The sequence below is a fragment of the Aulonocara sp. 'chitande type north' Nkhata Bay genome, linkage group LG8, assembly GCF_057382095.1.
Source record: "Aulonocara sp. 'chitande type north' Nkhata Bay isolate Kocher_YH1m ecotype deep benthic linkage group LG8, A_spYH_male_GT1.1, whole genome shotgun sequence".
NCBI lineage: Eukaryota > Metazoa > Chordata > Actinopteri > Cichliformes > Cichlidae > Aulonocara > Aulonocara sp. 'chitande type north' Nkhata Bay.
In genome coordinates, this window is record NC_141351.1 from 19,375,608 (window position 1) to 19,399,748 (window position 24,141).

The 24,141-nt window shown below is 42.2% G+C and overlaps 1 pseudogene; it reads right to left on the bottom strand.

Moving 5' to 3' along the window:
- Positions 1 to 767: 767 nt before the first annotated feature.
- On the bottom strand, positions 768 to 20,759 carry LOC147323656 (uncharacterized; annotated as a pseudogene).
- Between the last annotated feature and the right edge of the window lie 3,382 nt (positions 20,760 to 24,141).

Genomic DNA, 24,141 nt, shown 5'->3' on the forward strand with positions numbered 1-24,141 from the left:
AACAACAATAAAAAAAGTAAAGTATACATATACTTTTTTTTTTTTTTTTAAACGGAATTATAAATACAAAATCAATTAAAGTCGCCCGCATTTTCCAGGGGATACATGCAAAGACTGGATTAACACTGGAGTATAAAAATAAAACGTGATTACACAAGAAAAAAAATACCTTACTGCAATTTAAATGGTCAACCATGGCCTTCGCGCCCCCCCTACTGGATATATGTGAATATTACACAAGATAGACGAGTGTTACAGATGTTACAGACTTTGCAGGCAAAGTAAACGCACAACAAAAACACATGCTTTGTTTTTTGGATACTTCGGTTAAATTTATTTAGGTAGTTTGAAGAGCACAATGATCAAGAGGATTATGTTTTCTTTTTTCTTAAATTTCAGTGTGTCAGGTTGAAACAAACTCACTACGAAAAACATTGATGTTGAAACCTTTTTACTGCAGGCCATTACTCTTTTTTTTGTTTTTAAACATCGGCATTGGTTTAATATTGTCTCCTAATCTTTTGTCCCATATCCATAATTTCCCTTGGATTCTTATGTATCTTCTGTGAGGCTCGTTAACACCAACCGTTCACTGTTCATAATAAGCACAGAACATTACAGAGCCATTGCACTGATAACAAAGCAATATAAGCACAGTCTTGCATTTATGAGCTTGATATGTTCCTGACACGACGATACCACAAGTGATTAAGCACAACAGCGAGCTAAAGAGGAAACACTTGACCCTCAGCACCATCACAGTGAGACCTCTTTAAATATTTTTATTGTGAAGCACAAATAACAATCACAAATTGTCCCATAGACTGACATTGCTTCCTTTTTACAGTTTTGGCATCAAAAAAAAAAAAAAAAAAAGGAAAAACAAAGCGAACAACAACAATAGCAACAAAAAACAAAACAAACCCAAACAACAAAAACAGGAAAAACCAAAACGTACCGAAAAGGGTGGTCAAAAAAACAAAAAAAAAAACCCAAACCCCTCCTCCCTACCCTTATCCCAGAGTGCTATCAGCTTATTTTAAGCAATGGTGAAGTCCACATAATAACTCTCATTTGTTCATAATTTCCAGGTGCTCAATGAGCGGCCTCCAAATCTGATCGAAGTCCTCCAGTTTGTCATTTATAATGTAGCGGATCCTTTCCAGATGAAGAGTATCTGTCAATACTGAAATCCAGGCTTTCAAGGAGGGCAATTCTTTTCCCTTCCATAGGAGGAGAATCAGTCTGTTTGCACACATCAGGCCATAGACCAGGAGGGGGATCTGTGTGCTCTTAAGTTTTTTAGATTGTCCCGATAGTCCAATAAGAATCAAAATGGGGTCAGGGTCTAACTGCACATCAAAAAGTTTGGGGAAAAAAAAGAAAAAAACTGAAGCCCAAAAACTCTGTAATTTGGTACACATTACAAAACTGTGAAGCAGATCAGCTTCTGCACATTGACATTTATCACAGATGGGTGACGTTTCAGGAAATATTCGATGTAATCTGGTCTTTGAGTAGTGCAATCTGTGCAAAATTTTAAACTGAATTAACCTATGTCGGGCGTTGATAGAGCAGGAATTAATATTACCCTTTAGTCCAGATATCATTATGAATTTCTGACCCTAATTTCTTTTCCCAAGCTGATTTTATTTTACCTGTATCCTTCTGCCGGAGTGACTGTAATATCTCATATATAGAAGCAACCGCATGCTTTTCTGTTATACAATCCGCCAGGCATTGGTCAAGCTTACCTGGAGTTGCAAACTCAAATTGTTGTAGTTGGGACCTTACATAGCTCCTTATTTGAAGGTATCTAAAAAAAAATCACAGGCTAGTAAATTGTACTTCTCCTTAAGCTGTTGAAATGAAGCAAAAGAGCCCTGAAAATACAGGTGTCCCACATTTCGCAACCCCATTTCCTTCCAGCGATCAAATGTCCCATCTAAAACTGAGGGTCTGAATGCAGGATTAGCTGTAATAGGTGTCAAAAGCGAGAAGGCTCTGAGTCTATACTCTTTCACGATCTGTCTCCAGATTTGAATTGTATTGTGAATAACTGGATTACAGTTGTAGTATGTATTTTTAAAACGAACAGGAGACAATGCAATTGCACCAAGAGAATGAGGCATACAGTCCTCTCGCTCCATGTCCAACCAACTTCCCATTATAACTGTATCATGTAGCCAATAAGCTATGTATTGCATATTAGCTGCGAAGTAGTAATTTTTAAAATCTGGTAAGGCTAGGCCACCATGTATTTTCTCTTTACAAAGGTGGGCCTTTTTTTTATCCTGTGGCTCTTGTAGTTCCAGATAAAAGGGAGAAGGACTGAATCCAATTTTTGAAAAAATGTAGCATTTAGATACACAGGGATATTTTAAAACAGATATAGGAGTTGGGGGAGACAAATCATTTTGATCGCATTCACCCTACCTATCATGGAAAGTGGGAGTGATTTCCAAAATTCAACCTCGTTTTTAAATGTATCCAGAATTCTCACAAAATTGGCTTCATATAATGACTTGTATGACTTAGTAACTTCAATTCCAAGATATGAAAATTTTTCTGACGTTATTCTAAAGGGAAGACGATTTAGTAAATCAAGATTACTGCATTTAATTGGCATCAGTTGGCTCTTCCCCCAATTTACTTTGTAACCTGAAAAAGAGCTAAATAAATCTATTGTTACGAGCACCTTAGGGATTGAGTCTAATGGTCTGGTTACAAACAGCAGAATATCGTCAGCATACAGTGAGATCTTATTAGAGGTGTATCCTGTATTATAGCCATGTATTTCTTTATGTTTCTGAATTGTTTCTGCCAACAGCTCTAATGCGAGGTCAAACAATAAAGGGCTCAGCGCATATCCTTGTCTTGTGCCACGAAATAGCTTAATTGGTTCGGAAAGGGTATTGTTTGTGAGTATTCTGGCACACGGATTACTATATAACAATTGAATCCAGGAAACAAATTTAGGTCCAACTCCGAACTTACTTAATACTGCATATAGATATGACCATTCGACACAGTCAAAGGCCTTTTCTGCATCAAGGCTCAGTATCACTAGGTCTTTATCTGGATCCCTAGAGGAATAAATAATGTCAAAAAGACGTCTCAGGTTATAAGATGCATGTCTTGCTGGGATAAACCCTGTTTGATCTGGGTGAACCAGTTTACCTATGTGAGAACTAAGTCTCCTGGCTAAAGAATTGGCCAGTATTTTCTGATCTGTGTTCAATAAAGAGATTGGTCAGTTAGAACTCACCAATTCTGGGTCCTTTCCTTTCTTTGGAATGAGAGTCACAGTTGCTTCATTCAGAGTCTGCGGGAGTGCACCATCTTTCAAGGCCATATTAAACATTTTCAGCAAATATGGGGTTAGTAAACTGCTAAACTTTTTATAAAACTCATTACATAGACCATCAGGTCCTGGGCTCTTCCCGTTTTTCAGGGAGCGTATGATATTAATCAATTCTGGACATGTTAAATCTGCATCTAGAAGTGTCCTGTCCTTTTGTGCCAATGTGGGCAAGTTACATTTGCTTAGAAAATCCTGCATAATTTCAGGAAGTGCATTACACTGAGATGTATATAACTGTTCATAAAACTGTCTAAAAGCAGTGTTAATATCCTTATAAGAATTAATCAACAACCCTGAGTCTGACCTGATTGCATGAATAGCCCTATCACTTTCTCTCTTCCTTAGATGCCTGGCCAGTAATTTATGTGGCTTATCGCCAAATTCAAAATAGGTCTGCTTAAAGCCCTGGAAATTTTATCTGAGAGTAAGTTATTGAGTTTATACTTCAGAGCTGATATTTTACTATGTAGCTGTACAGATGGTTGTCTGGCATTCACAGAGTCCAATTTTTGTATTTGAACCTCCAACTGTATGCGTTCCATGTTATTACGTTTTTTCTCAGACGACTGAAAAGAAATTACACAGCCTCTAACATATGCTTTAAACGTCTCCCACAATAACAGAGGTGAAACATCATCTTTGTCATTCATCTCAAAAAACAACTTGATCTGTTCTTCCAGATAATTGCAGAATGTTTTCCTCGTAAGAAGTTGAGGGTCTAATCGCCAGTGTTTATAATTACCACCTGATTCCAGTAAATTTAGTGAAATAGACACTGGGCTATGATCTGATATAAGGATATTATGATATTTACTACTCTGGACTCCATGTAACAGTTTACTATCTAATAGAAAGTAGTCTATACGGGAGTACGTATTATGAACCCCAGAGTGAAAGGAATATTCCCTTCCGGTTGCATTCAACGTTCTCCAAACATCCACAAGACCCAAATTATCAATAAACGATTTCAGAAACCTAGAAGCATTCGATGGCGCAATTCTCTGAGCTGACGACCTGTCTAGATAGGTATCTAAAACTAAATTAAAGTCTCCCCCAAGTATCAAGTTTGTAGTTGAAATATCCGGGATCAAGCTAAACATTTTTCTAAAAAACTCTGAGTCATCCCTGTTCGGGCCATAGACATTCAGCAATGTGATTGGTATAGACTGAATTTCTCCTACCACCATGATATATCTCCCCTCCTTATCTGCCAGGGTCGATTTATGTATGAATGGCACATTTTTACGAATAATTATTGCTGTACCCCTTGCGCCTTTGCGGAAAACCTTGAGTGATAAACCTGCCCTATCCACTTAGCTGTAATCCTGCAATGTGCATCATTTTCAAGATGGGTCTCCTGCAAGAAAATAACATCTGATCTCAATGACTTTAGGTATGCCAACACCTTACCACGTTTTATTGGTTCATTGATGCCATTCACATTCTAAGAGCAAAAGGTTACAAGCCCTCTCCTGTTCACCCCATCATTTCCATCACCATCTATTGAGGCCATATTGTTAGTGATTTATGTGTATTGTCCCATATTGACTAGAACATTTTCTACCATAGCACCTTCCTACCCAACAACCCCACCCACGGAAATACAAAATAAACACAGCAGAAATAATAAAAAAGAAAAACAAACAAACAAACAACAAAAAAACCCCACATACACCTAGGTCATAGCAGGGAGGGGAGCCTGCCATCCTCCCAACAAGACCACGTGTACTTCCAACCATCCTCTGTCGCAACCACCGACATAACAAGTGCCCTGTGTAGCTCCATAAAGACATTAAGCATAGACCAGATATCACAAAAAGAAGGATCAGAAGGTACATTATCGTCACTATTAAACAAAACAATACAGTTATTCAAAAACAAGTTAAAGGGTGTCTAACTACCAGCTCTTAAAACCAAGTATGAGACCGCAACATGTAACATCATTAACAAGTATAACGTTACTAACATATGCCTTTAACCGCAGGCTACCCGGATTATTGACTCTTAGGTACACAAAGGAAAAAAAAACCCAAAAAACAACCTGTCTGTAGTAAAGTGCTAGATGTCACCTGCGTAGAGGTTCTTTGCATTCTGGGTGGTGTATTGTGGCATTATCTGCCCTTATCTCACGTGGGATAGGATCCAGTGATCCTCCGTTATCCACGTCTCCAATGAGGCGTTCTGCATACTGTCGTGCTTCTTCCGGGTCAGTAAAAAAATTCTCAACACCGTCGTGAGACACTCGTAGTTTGGCTGGGTAAAGAAGTCCGTATTTGACTCCCGGTTTGTCGCGTAGCATCACAGCGGTGGACGTAGCTCGGCGCTTTGCCACCTCAGGTGGCAGGTCCCGGAAAATCTGAAACCGCCAGCCACAAAATGTTATATCCCGGGTGCCCATGACTTTCTTCATGATGTCCTCATAGGTGTGGCAGTAGTGAACTCATAAGATGTCGAGGTGGTTCGTTATCTCCGGGCTTCTTTCTCAAAGCTCTGTGGGCTCTGTCAATCACAGGTGTCTCGTCCAGTCCAAGCGCTTCTTTTAACAGCCTCCCTGCAAACTCCCTGGCATTCTGCCCGTCCTCTTTGCCTTCTTTCACCCCTACCACTCTTAGGTTCTGACGCTTCGAGCATCCCTCGAGTACGGTGTACATTTTAGGACATTGTCAGGTCTCAAGAAAAAATTGTCAGGTCTCAGTTCTCAAAAAAAAAGGTTGTCAGGTATCAGACAAAAAGTTGTCAGGTCTCAGTTCTCAAAAAAAATATTGTCAGGTATCAGAAAAAAAATTGTCAGGTCTCAGTTCTCAAAAAAAAAAGTTGTCAGGTATCAGACAAAAAATTGTCAGGTCTCAGTTCTCAAAAAAAAATTTGTCAGGTATCAGAAAAAAAATTGTCAGGTCTCAGTTCTCAAAAAAAAAAGTTGTCAGGTATCAGAACACAAGGTACCAGAGAGAAAATCTTCCTGCAGGTGGCGGTGTTGTCATGTCCCACCCGAATTGATTTCCAAATACGTCATCAACGTGTGACAGTGGGAGAGCGTAAGGTCATTGACCTCACCGGAGTTTTACCGCAGTTCAGGCTCCTAACTACGGTGGCCCCTAGAGACAAAGCACGTACAAACTCCAAAACACTTGCAAACTCCAAAACACTTGCAAACTCCAAAACACTTGCAAACTCCAAAACACTTGCAAATTCCAAAACACATGCAAACTCCAAAACACTTGCAAACTAAAGAACACTTGCAAATTCCAAAACACGTACAAATTCCAAAACACTTGCAAACTAAAAAACACATGCAAATTCCAAAACACGTACAAATTCCAAAACACTTGCAAAATCCAAAACACGTACAAATTCCAAAACACGTACAAATTCCAAAACACGTACAAATTCCAAAATACTTGCAAACTCAAAAACACATGCAAATTCCAAAACACGTACAAATTCCAAAACACTTGCAAAATCCAAAACACGTACAAATTCCAAAACACGTACAAATTCCAAAACACGTACAAATTCCAAAATACTTGCAAACTCAAAAACACATGCAAATTCCAAAACACAACGGAAGTGCTCCAGGACGCTAGGGGCAGTGTTGAGCTTTTGTTACCTAGTAACTACACAAGCCAGGAAGTACCAATGACCGGATTTGGGGTTTGCAGCCTTAAAGGCCGCATTTTAAGGCCGATTACGTCACAGCGACAAGAGAAGGCTTTCCCAATTCAAAGGCTGCTCAAAATGCGGCCCTCAAATGCGTCCATAATTTCCCTGAATTTTAAGGATGGGTCGGTGTAGCCTTCATGGCCCAACATATCCCAGACTTCATAGTGCGGTGGTGGTGTGGATAATTTTGCCGAAAAAAAACGGTGGAAGCGGAGCGGAGGAAGAGTAAACTTTCAGAAGTAAGTACTGAATATTATGTCACTTATTTATGCGCAAATATTTTTTTAATGAAGAACATTAAACCATTATTGTTGGCCACATGTCGGGAAAGTTATGTGACATTAGTCATGTCTGTACTATCAGAATTAACTTGGTTTTAAAGCCTTTACTTTAAAAATATATATATATAGTCGACCTTAATCTTACAGAGATTGTGATGATTTTGTGGATAATTAAAGTCAGTCATATATCCACAAACACAACAAGCTGAAAGTCAGTGATGCTGCTCGGTTTGCAGTCCTGAATATCACAGCACAAGGAGGATTCACTGCACTGTTAATGTTAGCTATGTTATATTGCTGCCTCTGTTCGGTGGTGTCGAGCCAAACGGACTTTAACGTGTGTTTGAACGAGCTGACGGTTCACTTGTTAAGCTGAAAGAAAGATGCTTTAATCGCAGGAGTCACACATGTGTCCACTGTACCATCTGGGAACTCCTCTTGTTTCGTAATAACACAAACACTAAATCCTCCTTCTTTTGTGCTGTTTTGTAGCAGTGTATACACCTGAGACTGTCACCTGTCTGTCTGTCCTGCACTCGCTCTCTGTTTCTTTCTCTCTGATTGTGGAATAAAAGTATGAACATGTGTTTATAAGTCACACTTGTGTTTGAATCCTGCAGCTTATCACACATTTGATTTCCATGTGTGACAACTGCAAGTGTCCAGAGTGAGGACAGACTGAGGGACACACTGCTGCACATCATCTGTGAGGCTTTGCACCCCTGATGATCCACCAGGACAAACTCAGCAGTGTGTGAGGAAGAGTAGGAGGAAGAGCCAGCAGCAGCTGACAGATGGAGAGAATAGACAGACTGTTCCCTGTTTGTGAAGGACTGCTAGAAAAGTTTAAAATAACTAATTGTCTGTCCTGAATCAGTCTTATTAGGTAATGTTCAAATAATTTTATCATTCCAGTGTTTTCAGTGTGGGAGAAAGTACTCAGGGCCTTCAAGTTACACACTATGAAAGGCAGCAACAAGTGTAATATTCAGAAACCTAAAGTATGTATCAGCAGCAGAATGGACCTAAAAATAAATGTTTGTTCCAGTTCTATGAAGCTTTGAGTATTTTGGATCAGTAGCACTGCTGTGTTTGTTGCATCATATTGCTGTAATTGTTTATATGCTTTATTTATTCTGAGGTAAGTTGATCTATAATGTTATATCATATTCTATAAGGATGTTATGTGTTTGTAGACGTTCTGCCCAGTTTGACCCATTTAGCAGAAGCCAGCCTGTTTAAGGCTCTGATATCTATTCTGTATGACTTAAAGCAGTTATGACATGGTCTGATTTTCTCACCCAATAAAGGAATATTTCATATAATAATAATAATAATAATAATAATGGATTGGATTTATATAGCGCTTTTCAAGGCACCCAAAGCGCTTTACAATACCACTATTCATTCACTCTCACATTCATACACTGGTGGAGGAAAGTTACAGTTGTAGCCACAGCTGCCCTGGGGCAGACTGACAGTCTACTCTTCATTCTATCGAAACAGTTATCACAGCTTGTACATTTTCTTTTTATAAATATATGTAAGCAATGAGCCAAATTTAGTAATGCCAACATACTGAAGGAACAACATTTGTCTCTTATATATGATACACCTATATATGCACTGTCAAAGATACTTGTCTTTGAGTGAAGATTTAAGGTGATAAGACATGTAAATAACTGCAACTTGAATCTGTACTGAAGCTCAGTATTTGACACAGAGTTCATGTTCACTGCTGTAATAGCTAATAATGATTAATATAATAACTATAATATTGGCCATATTATATTTACATTACCAAAGTGATATGACTTTAGTCTCATGAACAACATCAGCTAATTCTTATTTACTAATTAATCTTGAAATAACTGTTCAGTACAGAAATGAAGCCCAAAAATCATGTTTTACTGTCCTGTGGTCTCAGCCTCAGATACTTATCAAATCACACAAAGCTCTTGTAGAAACAAACAAACAAATGAACAAAATATGTTCTCCCTCATTTCTGTCAAACCAAGTTGTATGACACGTTTCCAGCGGTTAGTATCATGGTTGCTAGGCAACCTGGGAAGCGCGACGGAGACTAGACCGTCCCATCCGATTGTTCAGTCTGACGTCACTAGCCGTGTCTGGGTCTAAACTCTGCTGCAGGTCCATATATCAAACGATCACTGTGGCATTACTGAGAGTTGAAAAACTGTCTAAAGTCTTTCATCTTTAATAAAATGATCAGCGTTCTGCTCTACCAGGTGTAACAATTGAGTTTAACATCCAGGCATCCATGAAAACGGAATTTATGACATTTAACGGCGTTAGAAGTTAGCAGGGAGTTAGCTCGTGAAGGATATAAAAAAAACAACAACAGCAATAGAATAATATTAAACACAAAGTGAACCCGTCTTCCTTCATTAAATAGGTTCTTTTTAGATGTTAAGGAGGAATAGACTTAACCAGGCTGGCGGAGAATGAAGACAACCGGACACCTGCTGCAGATGGGGGAATCAGTGAACTTTTATTAAGACAGAGACAACCTCTCTAAACAGCTCACATCAAAAGATTCCCGATTTTTGCTGTGAGGATGGGTATATATTCTCTAAAACTTACAGGAGGGGGTTGTGAGGAAAAGTGCTGCATTAGCAGAAAAACAACTCCATAAAAGGAAAGCGGCCTTGGGTGTTCTAGTCTCCTCGCCTGCAGATATCTTTTCACCTGCAGGACGAGGCGATCGCTTCTTATCGCTCTCAAGGCCAAAGTCGTGAGCACACATTTTTTATTACACAGTTTGCACAGTAACTTTAAAGCTGAACAATATTTAAAGCCGAATAATGTTTAAAGCTGAACAATGTTTAAAGCTGAACAATGTTTAAAGCTGAACAATGTTTAAAGCTGAATAATGTTTGATCAGATTATATTTTCTTCAAATCCCCCTTTTGACCCATCTTAAATGGGTCAACACACAAAAATAAGTAACATTCAAAGGAACACAGAGACGTGTCGAAGCCTGGCTCGAAAAACTCCTCGGGTCTTATCATTTGTCTTTATCTGTCATTGCAGATGAGGAGAAAAGAGTCCAGGCACCACCCTGCCCAGGGGTCGGCTGCAAGCAGTCTCGGTTCCCGATGAAAGCAGTAACAGCTGTCCTGCACACACGGATACAACGAGTTAGTGCAACCAGGGTAGTGACACAAAATTAACAGTTCCTGTAATTCAGTAACCAAAAAACATAAGTAATGATAAAAATGTGGAGAGTACAGAGTATACTATAATAATGAGAGATATAAACGTGAAAATGTGAAAGAATAAATCAACCGTAAAATAAACTCAGAACGGTAACTGCTAAGGACATTCAAAAGTGAACATGGTAAAACGTGAGGAAGGGGTGTGGAAAAAAACAATTTATATCCAGTGGTGGGAGTACTCATTCGCTCAGGCTTAAGTCCGGAGACCCTGAGAACATCGATTAACCCTCACAACCCGACCAGACACAATTCAACCAGATATATCCTTCAAGAGGAAGTGGGTGAGGGAAACAATTAATAACAAGCCTAATACAAAACACCACAGAGAAACAACCATTCTAGAAGCATTTAAACAAGAGAAAGACGATAATGTTCGTCACCCTCACGATCAGAGTTTTCATCATCCGTTGGCGAGGAGGTGGGAAGTTGACCAGCCAATAAAGGCATCTGCCGGGCGAGATCCTTATCCTCAGGAGTGAGAGCTGTAACAATCAATCTCTGGAAGAGGGATCGAATGCATGGAATACAACAGCAACCGCAGGTGACTAGGATAGCAACAAAAACTGAGATGGAAACTAGGATGGAAGCTACAAGGGCCTTATATTTGCCAAACATGTTAAGCCAAGAGTCCCACATGGCAGTATCAACGCCCGAGTGTTCCTTCATTTTAACAGTAAGAGCTGTGAGACCAGTAATAGCTTTAGTGAGGGAACCATCAGGAGCTGTGTTATTGGGGATATAGGTACAGCACTCCTGACCAAAAAGGCTGCAGACTCCGCCTTTTTCTGCGAGGAGAAAATCCGTTGCGACCCTGTTTTGGAAAGCCATTAGGGAAGTGGCAGATAACTGTGCATGCACAGCTTCAAAACCATCTCGAGTGTAATTAGCCAACAGTTGCACATTAAAGTGAATGTAGTTAATTCTGTCTACATTCGCATTTATTTCAACCATCCAAAGTATCGAGGCCCATCCTGCTTTAACCTGGTCTCGCAGTTTATATTCATCGGGGACCCCACGGGGTATACCTACAGCATCAATATAGGTTGGATTATGAGCTGAACCTGGGATTAGAGAACGTTTAGAGCGGCGTTCAGAGGAGGATGGGAGGCCAACTTCGTGTACTTCTATAGAGAGATCTACTGGAGTGACTGAAACAGGTAAAATAAGAGTTATGAGAGCGCAAAGACCTGACGCATCCCGAGGGAAACCATCATATAACTTGTTATTGCCACACCACCACCACAAATCAGCCCTAGCCGTAGGTCGGAAGTTTGGTTTCATAACCGTCATCTCAGTGCACCAAGAAGAGTTCAAGCTACCTAGTGTTACTGCATTGCCAGTTAGGTTAATACAAGTGAAATTGTTCACAGCTACATCTGAAGAAAAGAAAGGTGGTTTATTAGAGACCGAGCGTTGAGTTTTAGGAAAATGGTTTTCCAGATATGAGCAATGACCTCGTTTTGTATTGTTCATAAGATGCAGGAGGCATGCACTATTGATTGGCGCCGGTACAACTCGTAAAGTGGGGCGTGCTCCCATACAAACTATGCAGTCGGAAGCCGTCGTGTCAGCAGCTTGTTCAGCTAGTAGTAACCAGTTGTTTGTTGCTCCAGAAATACCTGTTAGAATTTGGAAGAGGTCATCTTTAGACATTTTATTTGTGTCTACAATGCGTATTCGGCCATTTCTCCCCCCGTTTGTATATGTCACCGCAGGGCCATTAAAGGTGGGATTATCATCTTTAACTACAGAGCTTGGAACTGCAGCAACGCTAGGGCATATTTCCATTTGCCAATACAGGGCGGTGCGATCAGTCCAAGGGGCAATTATAAATTGTTGACAGGAGGTCAAGGCCAGATCCTTTAGGGTAAAAATTAAGCCTGAAAGATCCGGTTTTTTTGCTATTCTGAGCATATTTTGGTTTCTCCAGTGCAAAGCCTGACCCCTAGAGTACTTTGACCAATCCAGGTCCGTTTCTGACACTAAACTGGACCACTTCCACTGATGCCAACCTCCCAGGGTTATATACCACACTGAGGAGGAGAGATGTACTGCAAGGTTAAAAAGATCCCCCCCTTGGTCTTTGGTGACGGGAGTGACTGGGAAGCTAGCGAAATCTATTTCAACTACCCAACTTTTATTGTTGGGGACACAGAGAGTAATCATTCTAGTCGTACTTGGGGTGCAGGAAGTAACCGTGTCTCGTTTCTTTCTAACTGGATCGGGCGCGGGCAAAACTGGAGAGGAAGTGGTGGGCAAGACCCTAGGGGCTACATTTGTCAGATTGGAACTTTCAGAAAGGGGCGAAGCTTTTGAACTTGAAGGTGTCAGAAGTGTCGGGGGCCCTTCACAGATCAGGATTATGCCAATGGGAATGAGACCCAGGGCCAGGAAGCAAACAAAGACGCAACATCTTTGCCTGCCTGTCATTTCAGGGGGAAAGGGCCAAGACATGTTTACTTAGCTTGGATGTCGTCTAATAGAGGATGATGGGGCACAGAAAGGTGGTCCAGTTTCCCCCCACCTCGCCAAGTGCGTGTTCTAGGAGTTAAAGAGCAACAAAAAGTATCAGTGACACAACTTTAAATGAGCTTTCAGCGGTTAAACTATTGCAATGTAAAATGTAAATCTTAAAAAACTCAAGCTAATATAAAAGCAAAGTCATAAAGGATGTTAAAAATAAAAAAATGTTTAGTTCAGTATGAAGAACACCCCCTTTTGTAACCAGCCGGCTTGTAGGTTGAGCTTTGGCTCCCTCAAGTGGTTGGTGATGCTGTTGCAGCTCCTTCTGACAGGTCCTTCTGCACCTCTCTCAAGGTTCTTCCTGGTTCGGTGGCAGCAGCGCACTGTGTGTAATGAAACCAGGTGTCACCTTTACCTTCGAGCCTGACAGCGTGGGAGGTCCGCTCTGTTATGCGGTAAGGGCCTGTCCAGCGAGGCTCAGCCCACTTTCTCTTTGTGACTTTCAGGAGGACGTAGTCCATTCCAGGTGTAGCCGCCTCTTTCAGCTCTTGCTGGTTTCTTTCAGCGACCTGTGAGGAATACTGGGCAACAAAACTGCGGAGCATGTTATAATATGTCCTCGGATCGAGGTCTGAATCAGCTTCATCCGACATTAATAGGCGAGAGGAGGGGCCAGGAAAAGGCCTGCCATGCTCCAACTCAAATGGAGTGTAACCAGAGGTTTGATTTACTGAGCATCTTATGGACATTAATGCAAGAGGCAATGCTTTAACCCAATCTAATTTGGTCTGTGCACAGATTTTAGCCAATTTAGTTTTTAGAGTTTGATTCATCCTTTCCACTTTCCCCTGGGACTGGGGGTGGTAAACTGAACCAAACTTATGTTTCAAACCTAATGCGGCTTCAACCCTCTGCAGATCGTGGTTCCTGAAATGTGAACCATTGTCCGACCTTATGACCTCGGGAAACCCATGCTGTGGTATATAATGATTAATCAGACACTTCACCACAGTTCTACTGTTTTCACTTGCTGTCGGCCAGGCTTCTGGCCAACCTGAAAATGCATCCACAGCCACCAGCAGGTACCTGTAACCACCCACTCTGTCCACCATGTCTGTGTAATCAATGATTATTTCTTTCCCTGGGCAAAGTGGGATGGGGAAGTACCCTGCTATTGGCTTGAAGGCGGGCTTGATTCCAAATTGGTTGCACTCCTTACAGGTTTTAACCATGTATTTTGTCATGTCTTTTAGATAAGGGTGCCACCAGACGGCTAAGTTTCTCATCATTTGTGCAGGTCCGACATGCCCCACTCCATGTGCCTCTTCCATTGCTGTCTGTCTGACCCCTGGCGGTAGAATGGGCCTTCCATCTGGGCTACGCCAGACATCTGTGTTTGTGGCCCCTCTTGTTACCCATAATGATTTTTCCTGGGGGCTGGCTTTGTCCTGTAACTCTCTGATTGTGGCTAGGCCTAGTTGTATGGGTGGTCTTTCTGGAGGGGGTGTGGCTTCCGGGTCCATTACCATAATCAGGGAAGGTAAGTAACCAGCTGTCTGCTTAGCTACTAAGTCGGCCTGTTTGTTACCTAATGCCACTAAATCCAATCCGGCACTGTGACCTTTGCATTTTACCACTGCCACCTTAACAGGTAACAACAGTGCTTCCGCTAATTCCCTCATTTCCATCTCATGTTTAATAGGCTTTCCGCTGGCTGTCAAAAAACCAGCTCTTAGCCACTGCTTGAGCTCCACATGCACTGCTCCCACAGCATAAGCTGAATCACTGTATATATTCACTTTCTGTCCCTTTCCCATCCTTAAGGCTTCAATCACCGCTCTCACTTCAGCTCTCTGTGCAGACTGTTGTCCTGTCAACTGCTCTGCTTTCACTGTTTTCCATCTCATGTCTGTCTGTTCCACTATTGCCCATGCAGCCTTCAACATTCCACTTTCAGTTCTGAAACAACATCCATCTGTGAACCAATCTTTTTCTGCATCCATTAGAGGTTCTGCCTGCAAATCTGGCCTGATTTTCTCCTGTACCTGCACAACCTCATCACACATATGTGGTTCCCCCGATCCCATGTGATCAGCCATGTTTATGCCTTCATGTGAGTAGGTGATGTGTGGTGCTTCCAAAATGGTACTGAGGCGTCTCTGCCTGAGTGAAGTGAGTGTGAAGGCCTGTGAGGAGACGTAGGCCACCACACTGTGTGATGTCAAAATTTTTAGTGGGTGGTTCATCACTATGTGTGCTGTTTTCTGAATGATTTTTGCAAGTCCAGAAACGTGTTGTGTGCACGGTGGGTGGCGTTTTTCAGTGTTGTCAAGCATTACGCTTACATATGTCAACACTTTTCTCTCTCCCCCTTTTTTCTGGAACAGGATACCATTGATATGGGTTCCAGTTCCAGAAACATCAAGATGAAAAGGCAAAGCATAATCTGGCACAGCAAGGTCAGAGGCGACAGAAAGCTGTTGTTTTAACTTTATAAACGCCTGTTCTGTTTCTGTAGTCCATGAGAGGGGAGCAGAGAGGTTTCTCATGCCTTGTTCATTTACCAAAGCGCGCAAAGGGGAAGTAAGGCCAACATAGTCTGGGACATAGGTCCTGCTGTAACCAGTCAGGCCCAAAAATGACAACATGTCTTTTACAGTTAGAGGTTTTGGATGGTGCAAAATGGAGTTCCTGTGTTCTGGGGACAAGGAAATACCGGACTGTGAGACCATGCGGCCTAGAAAAGAAACCTGTTTTCTTGCAATCTGTAGTTTGGTTTTGCTCACTTTAAAACCTGTGTTGGCCAGGTGTTGAAGTACCACTCTGGTGGCCTCCAAACAGATGTCAGCCGTGGGGGCAGACAGCAAAATGTCATCCACATATTGTATTAACATACAGTCAGATGGTAGTGGGCAGGTTTGTAAAAGTTCTTTCAAACACTGATTAAACAGTCCTGGGGAGAGGGAAAATCCCTGTGGTAAGCGAGTGTAACGCCATTGGCGGCCTCTAAATGTAAATGAGAAAATGTCACGCAGTGACTCACGAAGTGGGAGGCAGAAAAAGGCATTAGCCAAGTCAATGCAGGTGAACCAGGCATGAGATGGTGGGAGGTTGGTCAAGGCAACATAAGGATTAGGCACAGGCAAAGTAGGAGTGCCAAGTAAGGCATTAATCCTTCTCAAATCATGTGCCATTCTGAACTTCCCCGTGCCTTTTTTCTCAACGGGTAGGATGGGCGTGTTCCACTTAGAGCAGGAGGGCTCCAGGACACCGGCAGTGACCAAACCAGAAATTGTTTCTGCAATCCCAGCCTCAGCCTCCGGTTTGTGTGGGTACTGAGGCTGCCACAAAGGGGTAGCAGATGACAGTTGAAAAGAGACTGGCTCCACATCAACTAAACCTACATCTGTGGGTCCAAGGGACCACAAACAATCTGGAAGAGAGTCGAGTAAAGGCGCAGCATCACAGTGGTCTGTGTGTTCTCTGCCATGTGACCCGCTGACCACTCTATGTTGCAGTGTTGAGGAATTAAAGCAATCATTTAAAATTTGGTATGTGTTGGTAGATGGAGAAAACAAAACCTGTGGGAGTTTTGTAGGTGTCCAGTCAGTGGCCGCAAGGGAACGTTTAACCATTCCACCCAGCTCCTTAGCCTGGTGTCCAGGATGTAAGGCCAGTGACACATGGGGAGCTGCCTCATCAGACATCATGTACCACTGTAATTGATCTGTTGTAAAAGTAACCGCTGCTGCCACTCCCTCCGGTGCCGCAAAAATGCATGACATGCTTAAAGACCAAGCCCGCCCCTCACACTGCTCTTGGAACATGTGCTGGTACCAGGTGGTGTCATGCCTGTCATAAAACAGTGTAACATGAGGTGGGTCAGGGGGAGGGACATAAGGATGCAGGAGTGAGAGCCACGGCCGCCATTGCTGAAAAGCAGTCCAAACTCCTGGTTCAGCAGGTGTTTCAACTTCCAATAATGCCCAGTAGATGTCAGCAGAGTCCGCTAAACAGGAGGAGGGTTGCAGCAGAAACTGACCACCTCCCTCTGGCCCATCAGAACAGGGAAGCACAACACCAGTAGGGAGAGTCACAGTTAGGCCTTGTGAAGAGCAGAGTATTGTGGCTCCTAATTTAATCAACAAGTCTCTTCCCAGTAAATTCACAGGCGCCTGTTTTGAACAAACATAGCTGTGTAACAAAGTCTGATCTCCAACCGTTGTGGGGAGAGGCACGGTGTAAGGCAGAGTTTTAGGTTCCCCAGATATGCCCACCACTGTAGTCACTCTGTCAGTAAGTCTTTCACGAGCAACATCCCTAATGGTGGAGTACGTAGCTCCAGTGTCCACTAAAAAGCTGCTTCTTCTTTTATCTACAGTTACGGACAGCATAGGGTCCGCCGTTGTCCCTTCACTGTCCTGGGCAGTCTGTGGGGTGTCCTATAGCTGGGGACCACCCTCGTAGTACTCCCACCCCATCACAGGCATCTGTGGGGCCGGGGGCACTTCAACTAAAGCACCACGAGGTCCACCTCTGTGGCCAGGATGCTGATAGGGCCCACCACGGGCTCCCCTGCCTCTTCCAGCAGCCGGGTTCAAAGGGCACGCTTTAGCCCAGTGTCCAGGTTGTCCACACCGGAAACAAACATACATCTGGCCTCCCCTACCACCTCCCATCTGACCTCTTCCCCTGAAACCACCTCTGTTTCCTCCAAATGGGGAACCTCTCTGCCCATAAGGGGCCGGGGAGTGATAAGCACCATACTGGGGGGGCTGTGGATCAGCTGGCCACGGGTTCGGATACAAATCAGGGGCAACTGGGGGAACTGGACCAGGAGGGGGAGCCGCAGCGGCCACAAGCTGCTTTTTAGGCTTGTCACCTTTTCCACCCAGGTCGTTTTTCGCTTTCTGCAGCTGAACCTTCAACAGTTGCAACTGTAAATCTTCGACGCTCTCCGCTTTATCATCAGACTTAATCTGCACTTTGTTAAGATTAAAAATCAAATGTTTCTTCCAGATTGCAAAGTCACAGTCCTGCAAATCAGGATTATCCTCCATTTTCTGGCTTACTGACTCCGGAATGCCCCTCAGCACCGCCCTTCTAAACCACATGCTCTGTGAACAAGTCCTACTGGGGTGATGACCTGTATGGTTCACCCAGTCTTCAACAGCCTGATTTAGATAATGGGTGGGATTTTGCTTTTCCTCCCATTTAAATTTCTGTAAGGTGCCTTGATTTTTGGGTGGGAATTGTTTGCGCAGGGCCGGTCCAAGAAACCTCAAGGCCTGCATGAGTGGCACCTCGTTCTCATGCGTGGTAGTACCCGCATTTTGTTCCAGATCCGCTGCCTGAGATCGGGATGTGCACCTAGTTATAATAGCTCTAAAATCTCCCAGTGCGAGGTCCTGTCCAGCTGTGTATTTATCCAAACCAGCTAACCAGGCATTCCCTCCCTCCATTATGTCAGGGAGTTTGTCCACTAGGGCCTGGACATCTCCGAATGAATAAGGTTGATACACTGGTCTACGTTGCGCTTTAGTCTGGACCAGGGGAAACATGCCTGGAGGCTGAGGCACAGGGCCCTTAGATCTAGTCTGATATCCTAAACTGTGAGGGGTAGAGGGGGGTGTATTGTTAAGGTTACTGAGTTCATCATCAGTATCCTCAGTTTCTTCCCCGCCTGGTGGGGTAGCAGTGTCAGCAAAAGCGTGGGCTAAACTCATCTGTGTTTCCGGCTCCTGACGGCCCACCAAAGACATGTTAACTGTGACATTTGGTGAAGTGCCAGGCTCAGTTTTTGCAGTAGCGGTCAGATCTCCTTTAACAGCGACAGGAGTGCTGGCAAAGGGGTTGGACCGGGACAGAGGGGCTGACGCAACACGATTATTCACCTGGACCACTGACCTATGTTCATTTAAGCAGCTGCGTAATGCTGCTTCTAGATCAGTTAATTGTTGTTCAGTGGGTTCCTGTCTGTTCATTCGAACCGCAAATGGTGCGCTCGCAAATGGGTCAGTTAGGCCCTCAGATCCGGTTCCAGAACAATGGGACATGGAAGAGGGGGCTCTACTACTAGCTGAGGGTGTCGCCGACAGAGAGGAGCTTCCTGGGCAAAAATGCTTGGTATCTATGGGAGTTGGAGCTACGGGCGGTTCTTCTCCGATAGTCATTATTCCACCAGAGATATTAAGTACCGGATATATGCCTGCCGAGGGAGGAGTCTGGACTGAGGCAGAATAGGGAGGTGGCTGAGACCTATTTTTCTTCATGTGTGGTTTTGCAGTTTCCCATAAACACACCCAGTGATTAAATTTAGCTTTGCGGCCTGCGTGCTTATCTGCTTCCTTTCTGTGTCTCACCCCGCTTATCACACCTGCACCTGCTGCTGCTGAGTTGGCTTCTTCCTCTTTCTCTTTTGCCTGCATAGCCTTATTCTGCCAGATTATTCCCCAATTACCACTACTCCCCTCATTCTTTCCCTTTTCTTTCATTAACCTTTCAGCTGTTTTCCTCAATGACTCTTTCTGCTTTTTTGCTTCTTTAGGCTGGTGTGTGGAGTTGATGACTGTCTCAACACATGTTAATTGTTCTCCCAATGTGCTAAGAATAACACCGGGACCCCAACCATCATCATTAGTTTGTCGATCTAATTCTCCATCCATTTTACTGTCAATGGAGGAGTGTTCTTTTATTGATTTTAAAGGAGAATTTGGGCCAGCTGGGTTTCTGCCTCTGTTAGGCACTAATCAGCTGGGGCGCTGCTTTAAAGGTGAGTCAGCACTGAAATATCCCTTCAGGTGTTACCAAGCTTCTACCAAACCGGAGTCTGGCGGGTAACCTTGCCTAGAGCTTCCTGATAGGGGTGCTAGTTGGTTGTCACCTTGTTCACACGTCTCATTCACACTTCATACATTACCTGCAGTCACTCATTACCCTCCTTATGTATGTAATAAATGTGTAAAAAAAAAATTCTATGTGTGGTGTATTATTTTAACCAAAAGAGGAACCTAGTTCCTTTAATTGTGTAATCTGTGAACACGGAGAACCAAACTGTCCTGCCCAGTGTTCCACAGCAAGCATTCAGCGTGTATTTATGTGTGTCCAATATCAAACAGAACATCAAAACATTTAAAACACTAAAATCATCGGGGTTTTAAGAAGAGATCCGTTTTCTCCTATTGATCAAAGGGACCTCTCCTTTTGGACTCCAACCAGTACTTCTCTTTTTTAAGTTTTAGAGGATCTTTTCTAATAAAGTCCTCTGGGCCTTCCTAACCCTTCTGTAGTTTAGAGAATATTACTAAAAAATATTCTCAAGGCCTTTAACCTTTTAATTTGTTTAGAAAGGCGTTACTAATAAACCCTTTCAAGGTCCCAGACCTGCTGAGGTATTTATCCGACACCGGAGAGCGACCCGTCGGCCGCAACCGTGGTCAGACCTCAGTTCACTCTTATCTTTATTCACTTATTTCTTATTCACTTATCTCTTATTCACTTGTCTGATTCTCAGCAAGCCTTAAGTAAGCCAGAAAATTTTGGTTATGAATTACTAGGAGTTTGGACACTAAGTATTTTTATAATGTTCAATATAGCAGAAATAAAAGGTCTGCTTACCTTGTTTTTGTGTGCACACAGCTTTTGTCCAAACTCCGTTCACTCAGACCACGGCCGATTTCCTCCCCCCCGTTCCAGTTTGGCCTGGAGCGGATCCTGTTCCGTGACGCCAATTGAAGGATATAAAAAAAACAACAACAGCAATAGAATAATATTAAACACAAAGTGAACCCGTCTTCCTTCATTAAATAGGTTCTTTTTAGATGTTAAGGAGGAATAGACTTAACCAGGCTGGCGGAGAATGAAGACAACCGGACACCTGCTGCAGATGGGGGAATCAGTGAACTTTTATTAAGACAGAGACAACCTCTCTAAACAGCTCACATCAAAAGATTCCCGATTTTTGCTGTGAGGATGGGTATATATTCTCTAAAACTTACAGGAGGGGGTTGTGAGGAAAAGTGCTGCATTAGCAGAAAAACAACTCCATAAAAGGAAAGCGGCCTTGGGTGTTCTAGTCTCCTCGCCTGCAGATATCTTTTCACCTGCAGGACGAGGCGATCGCTTCTTATCGCTCTCAAGGCCAAAGTCGTGAGCACACATTTTTTATTACACAGTTTGCACAGTAACTTTAAAGCTGAACAATATTTAAAGCCGAATAATGTTTAAAGCTGAACAATGTTTAAAGCTGAACAATGTTTAAAGCTGAACAATGTTTAAAGCTGAATAATGTTTGATCAGATTATATTTTCTTCACTCGCTAGCTTCTATCTAAATACAATATAGCATGTCCTGACTGCGGGGTTTTGGAAACAAATTAAAACGTACAGCTCTGCTATCACTTCCAGCATAAATGAACACAGAAAACTAAACAGCAGTGACGTTTGTAGGGTTACTGAAGTTGGGCTAGCTGGTATATAATGATGTGCTACGTGACCGCTAGCGACACAGCTATGTTAGCATAATATAAACAAGCTAACTTTCTTTCCACTCGATAAAAGTTAACGTGAGTGTTCTCGGTGGTCAGAAACAAATGTAATTGCATGGCAGGATGCTGTAAAAGGACTGAGATAATCCATCCACAATACGAGGTTAGTCATTCATATACTGCTGCATGGGCTGGGCTGTAGTTACATCCAAAGGTTTTAAAAACTGAGCTTACATAAATGATTAGTGGTAATAAAAGCCGAGGGAGGTCAACAGGGATCACTGACTGTTTTAGGAGCTTTTTGAGATCAAATAGAAGAAAATACATAACATTAAACATGTTAACAACAGAAAAGCCATATTAAACGCAGACTACTTTAGACCCGGAAGTAGGATTCGTCGCGTCATCACTGAACAACCGGATACAGACAAACTTGCCGTTTATTTTGCAAATCGAGCTCAACACTGCCCCTAGCGTCCTGGAGCACTTCCGTTGTATTTTGGAATTTGCATGTGTTTTTGAGTTTGCAAGTATTTTGGAATTTGTACGTGTTTTGGATTTTGCAAGTGTTTTTTAGTTTGCAAGTGTTTTGGATTTTGCAAGTGTTTTGGAATTTGTACGTGTTTTGGATTTTGCAAGTGTTTTTTAGTTTGCAAGTGTTTTGGATTTTGCAAGTGTTTTGGAATTTGTATGTGTTTTGGAATTTGCATGTGTTTTTTTAGTTTGCAAGTGTTTTGGAGTTTGTACGTGTTTTGGAGTTTGTACGTGTTTTGGAGTTTGCATGTGTTTTGGAATTTGCATGTGTTTTTTAGTTTGCATGTGTTTTGGATTTTGCAAGTGTTTTGGAATTTGTATGTGTTTTGGAGTTTGCATGTGTTTTGGAATTTGCATGTGTTTTGGAATTTGCATGTGTTTTGGAGTTTGCAAGTGTTTTGGAATTTGTACGTGTTTTGGAATTTGTACGTGTTTTGGAATTTGTACGTGTTTTGGAATTTGCATGTGTTTTTTAGTTTGCAAGTGTTTTGGGTTTTGCAAGTGTTTTGGAGTTTGTACGTGGTTTGGAATTTGCATGTGTTTTGGATTTTGCAAGTGTTTTGGAGTTTGTACCTGTTTTAGAGTTTGCATGTGTTCTTTAGTTTGCAAGTGTTTTGGATTTTGCAAGTGTTTTGGATTTTGCAAGTGTTTTGGAGTTTGTACGTGTTTTGGAATTTGCATGTGTTTTGGAGTTTGCAAGTGTTTTGGAGTTTGTACGTGCTTTGTCTCTAGGGGCCACCGTACGACATAAGGTAAGTTTAAATTTTGTTCATATTTTTGCTACAGTTGTGTTATATTAAGTTGCGGTTATGTTGTGAAAGTTACATATCAGAGAAGGAAAGCTAGTTTTGTACGAAACCAAATCAGTACTATTTTTGTCTGGCTAATTCATTCTAGCTAGCGACAGTGATGAAACGTGATTTTTTTTGTTTTTTATTCGGAGATGTTTCTGTTTTATTAGGAGACTGTCTCACCCCAACATCGTCAGACTCATGGCAGTTGCCCGCACTGAGTCCTGCTTTTTGTTGGCAGCTGAATACATTCATGGCGCAACCCTGCAGCAAGTGCTTCACACAGACAGCTGCTACTCTTAATAGTCTGTGTTGTTGAAGGATTCAGCACTTCTTATGTTTTTTTTTAATCCATTTTTAGACAGCGATGAGATCGGCTACACACTCCACAGAAGCCCAGAGTTACTGTTAATATCAAAAATATAATGCTGTCCTTTGAGATTTTAACATTTAAGACTGTGAGTGTAATGGATCTAAAACTGTTTAAATCTCTTCAGCCTGGTAACAAGGAAACTTTAAAAACAGAAGCAGAAGGTTTCAGTAGTGTAGTCTAATTTGTTCTTTTTATTTAATAATAATCCATATTATGTATAACAGCTACATTCACCCTGGAGAGAAACTAGTGAGGGAGACCATCAGGACCAAGCTGGGTTTCCTGGGTCCAGAGGTTTGGAGAAACTTCTTCCCTTTCTTTCATCACAGCTGTCCTGTGCCAGAAGTTCTGTTGACCCACTGAAAGAGGCATCATTTAAGAAACACCAGGAACACTGAAGCTCATCGCATTGATCAAACAGGACTCATGATCTTCACCAGCAGCTCCCTCACAGGGAAATCTTCAGCACTCCTCCGTAGGCCCGCCCCAGAAGATGGATAAACCCAGCATTTCATGAACACTGTGATGGAGACCTTTGGTTTGTGTAATGTTACAAATACTCGGATACTCCCCAGAGGCTCCGGACTTTTACATAAAGGTATTATATTCAGTCCTGTAGAAAGTTATATATTTAAAAAGATATGATCCTCTCTGGTTACTCTGGTATGAATAACTCTGAATCACTTTATACTTTAACCTTTGTATTGTTTTCATCAGTTCATTTTGCAGTTAACATGTGAACATGGATGACCACTTTTTTTTTTGAGAACTGAGACCTGACAATTTTTTTTCTGATACCTGACAATTTTTTTTTGAGAACTGAGACCTGACAAATTTTTTTTTGAGAACTGAGACCTGACAATTTTTTGTCTGATACCTGACAACTTTTTTCTTGAGAACTGAGACCTGACAATTTTTTGTCTGATACCTGACAACTTTTTTCTTGAGAAC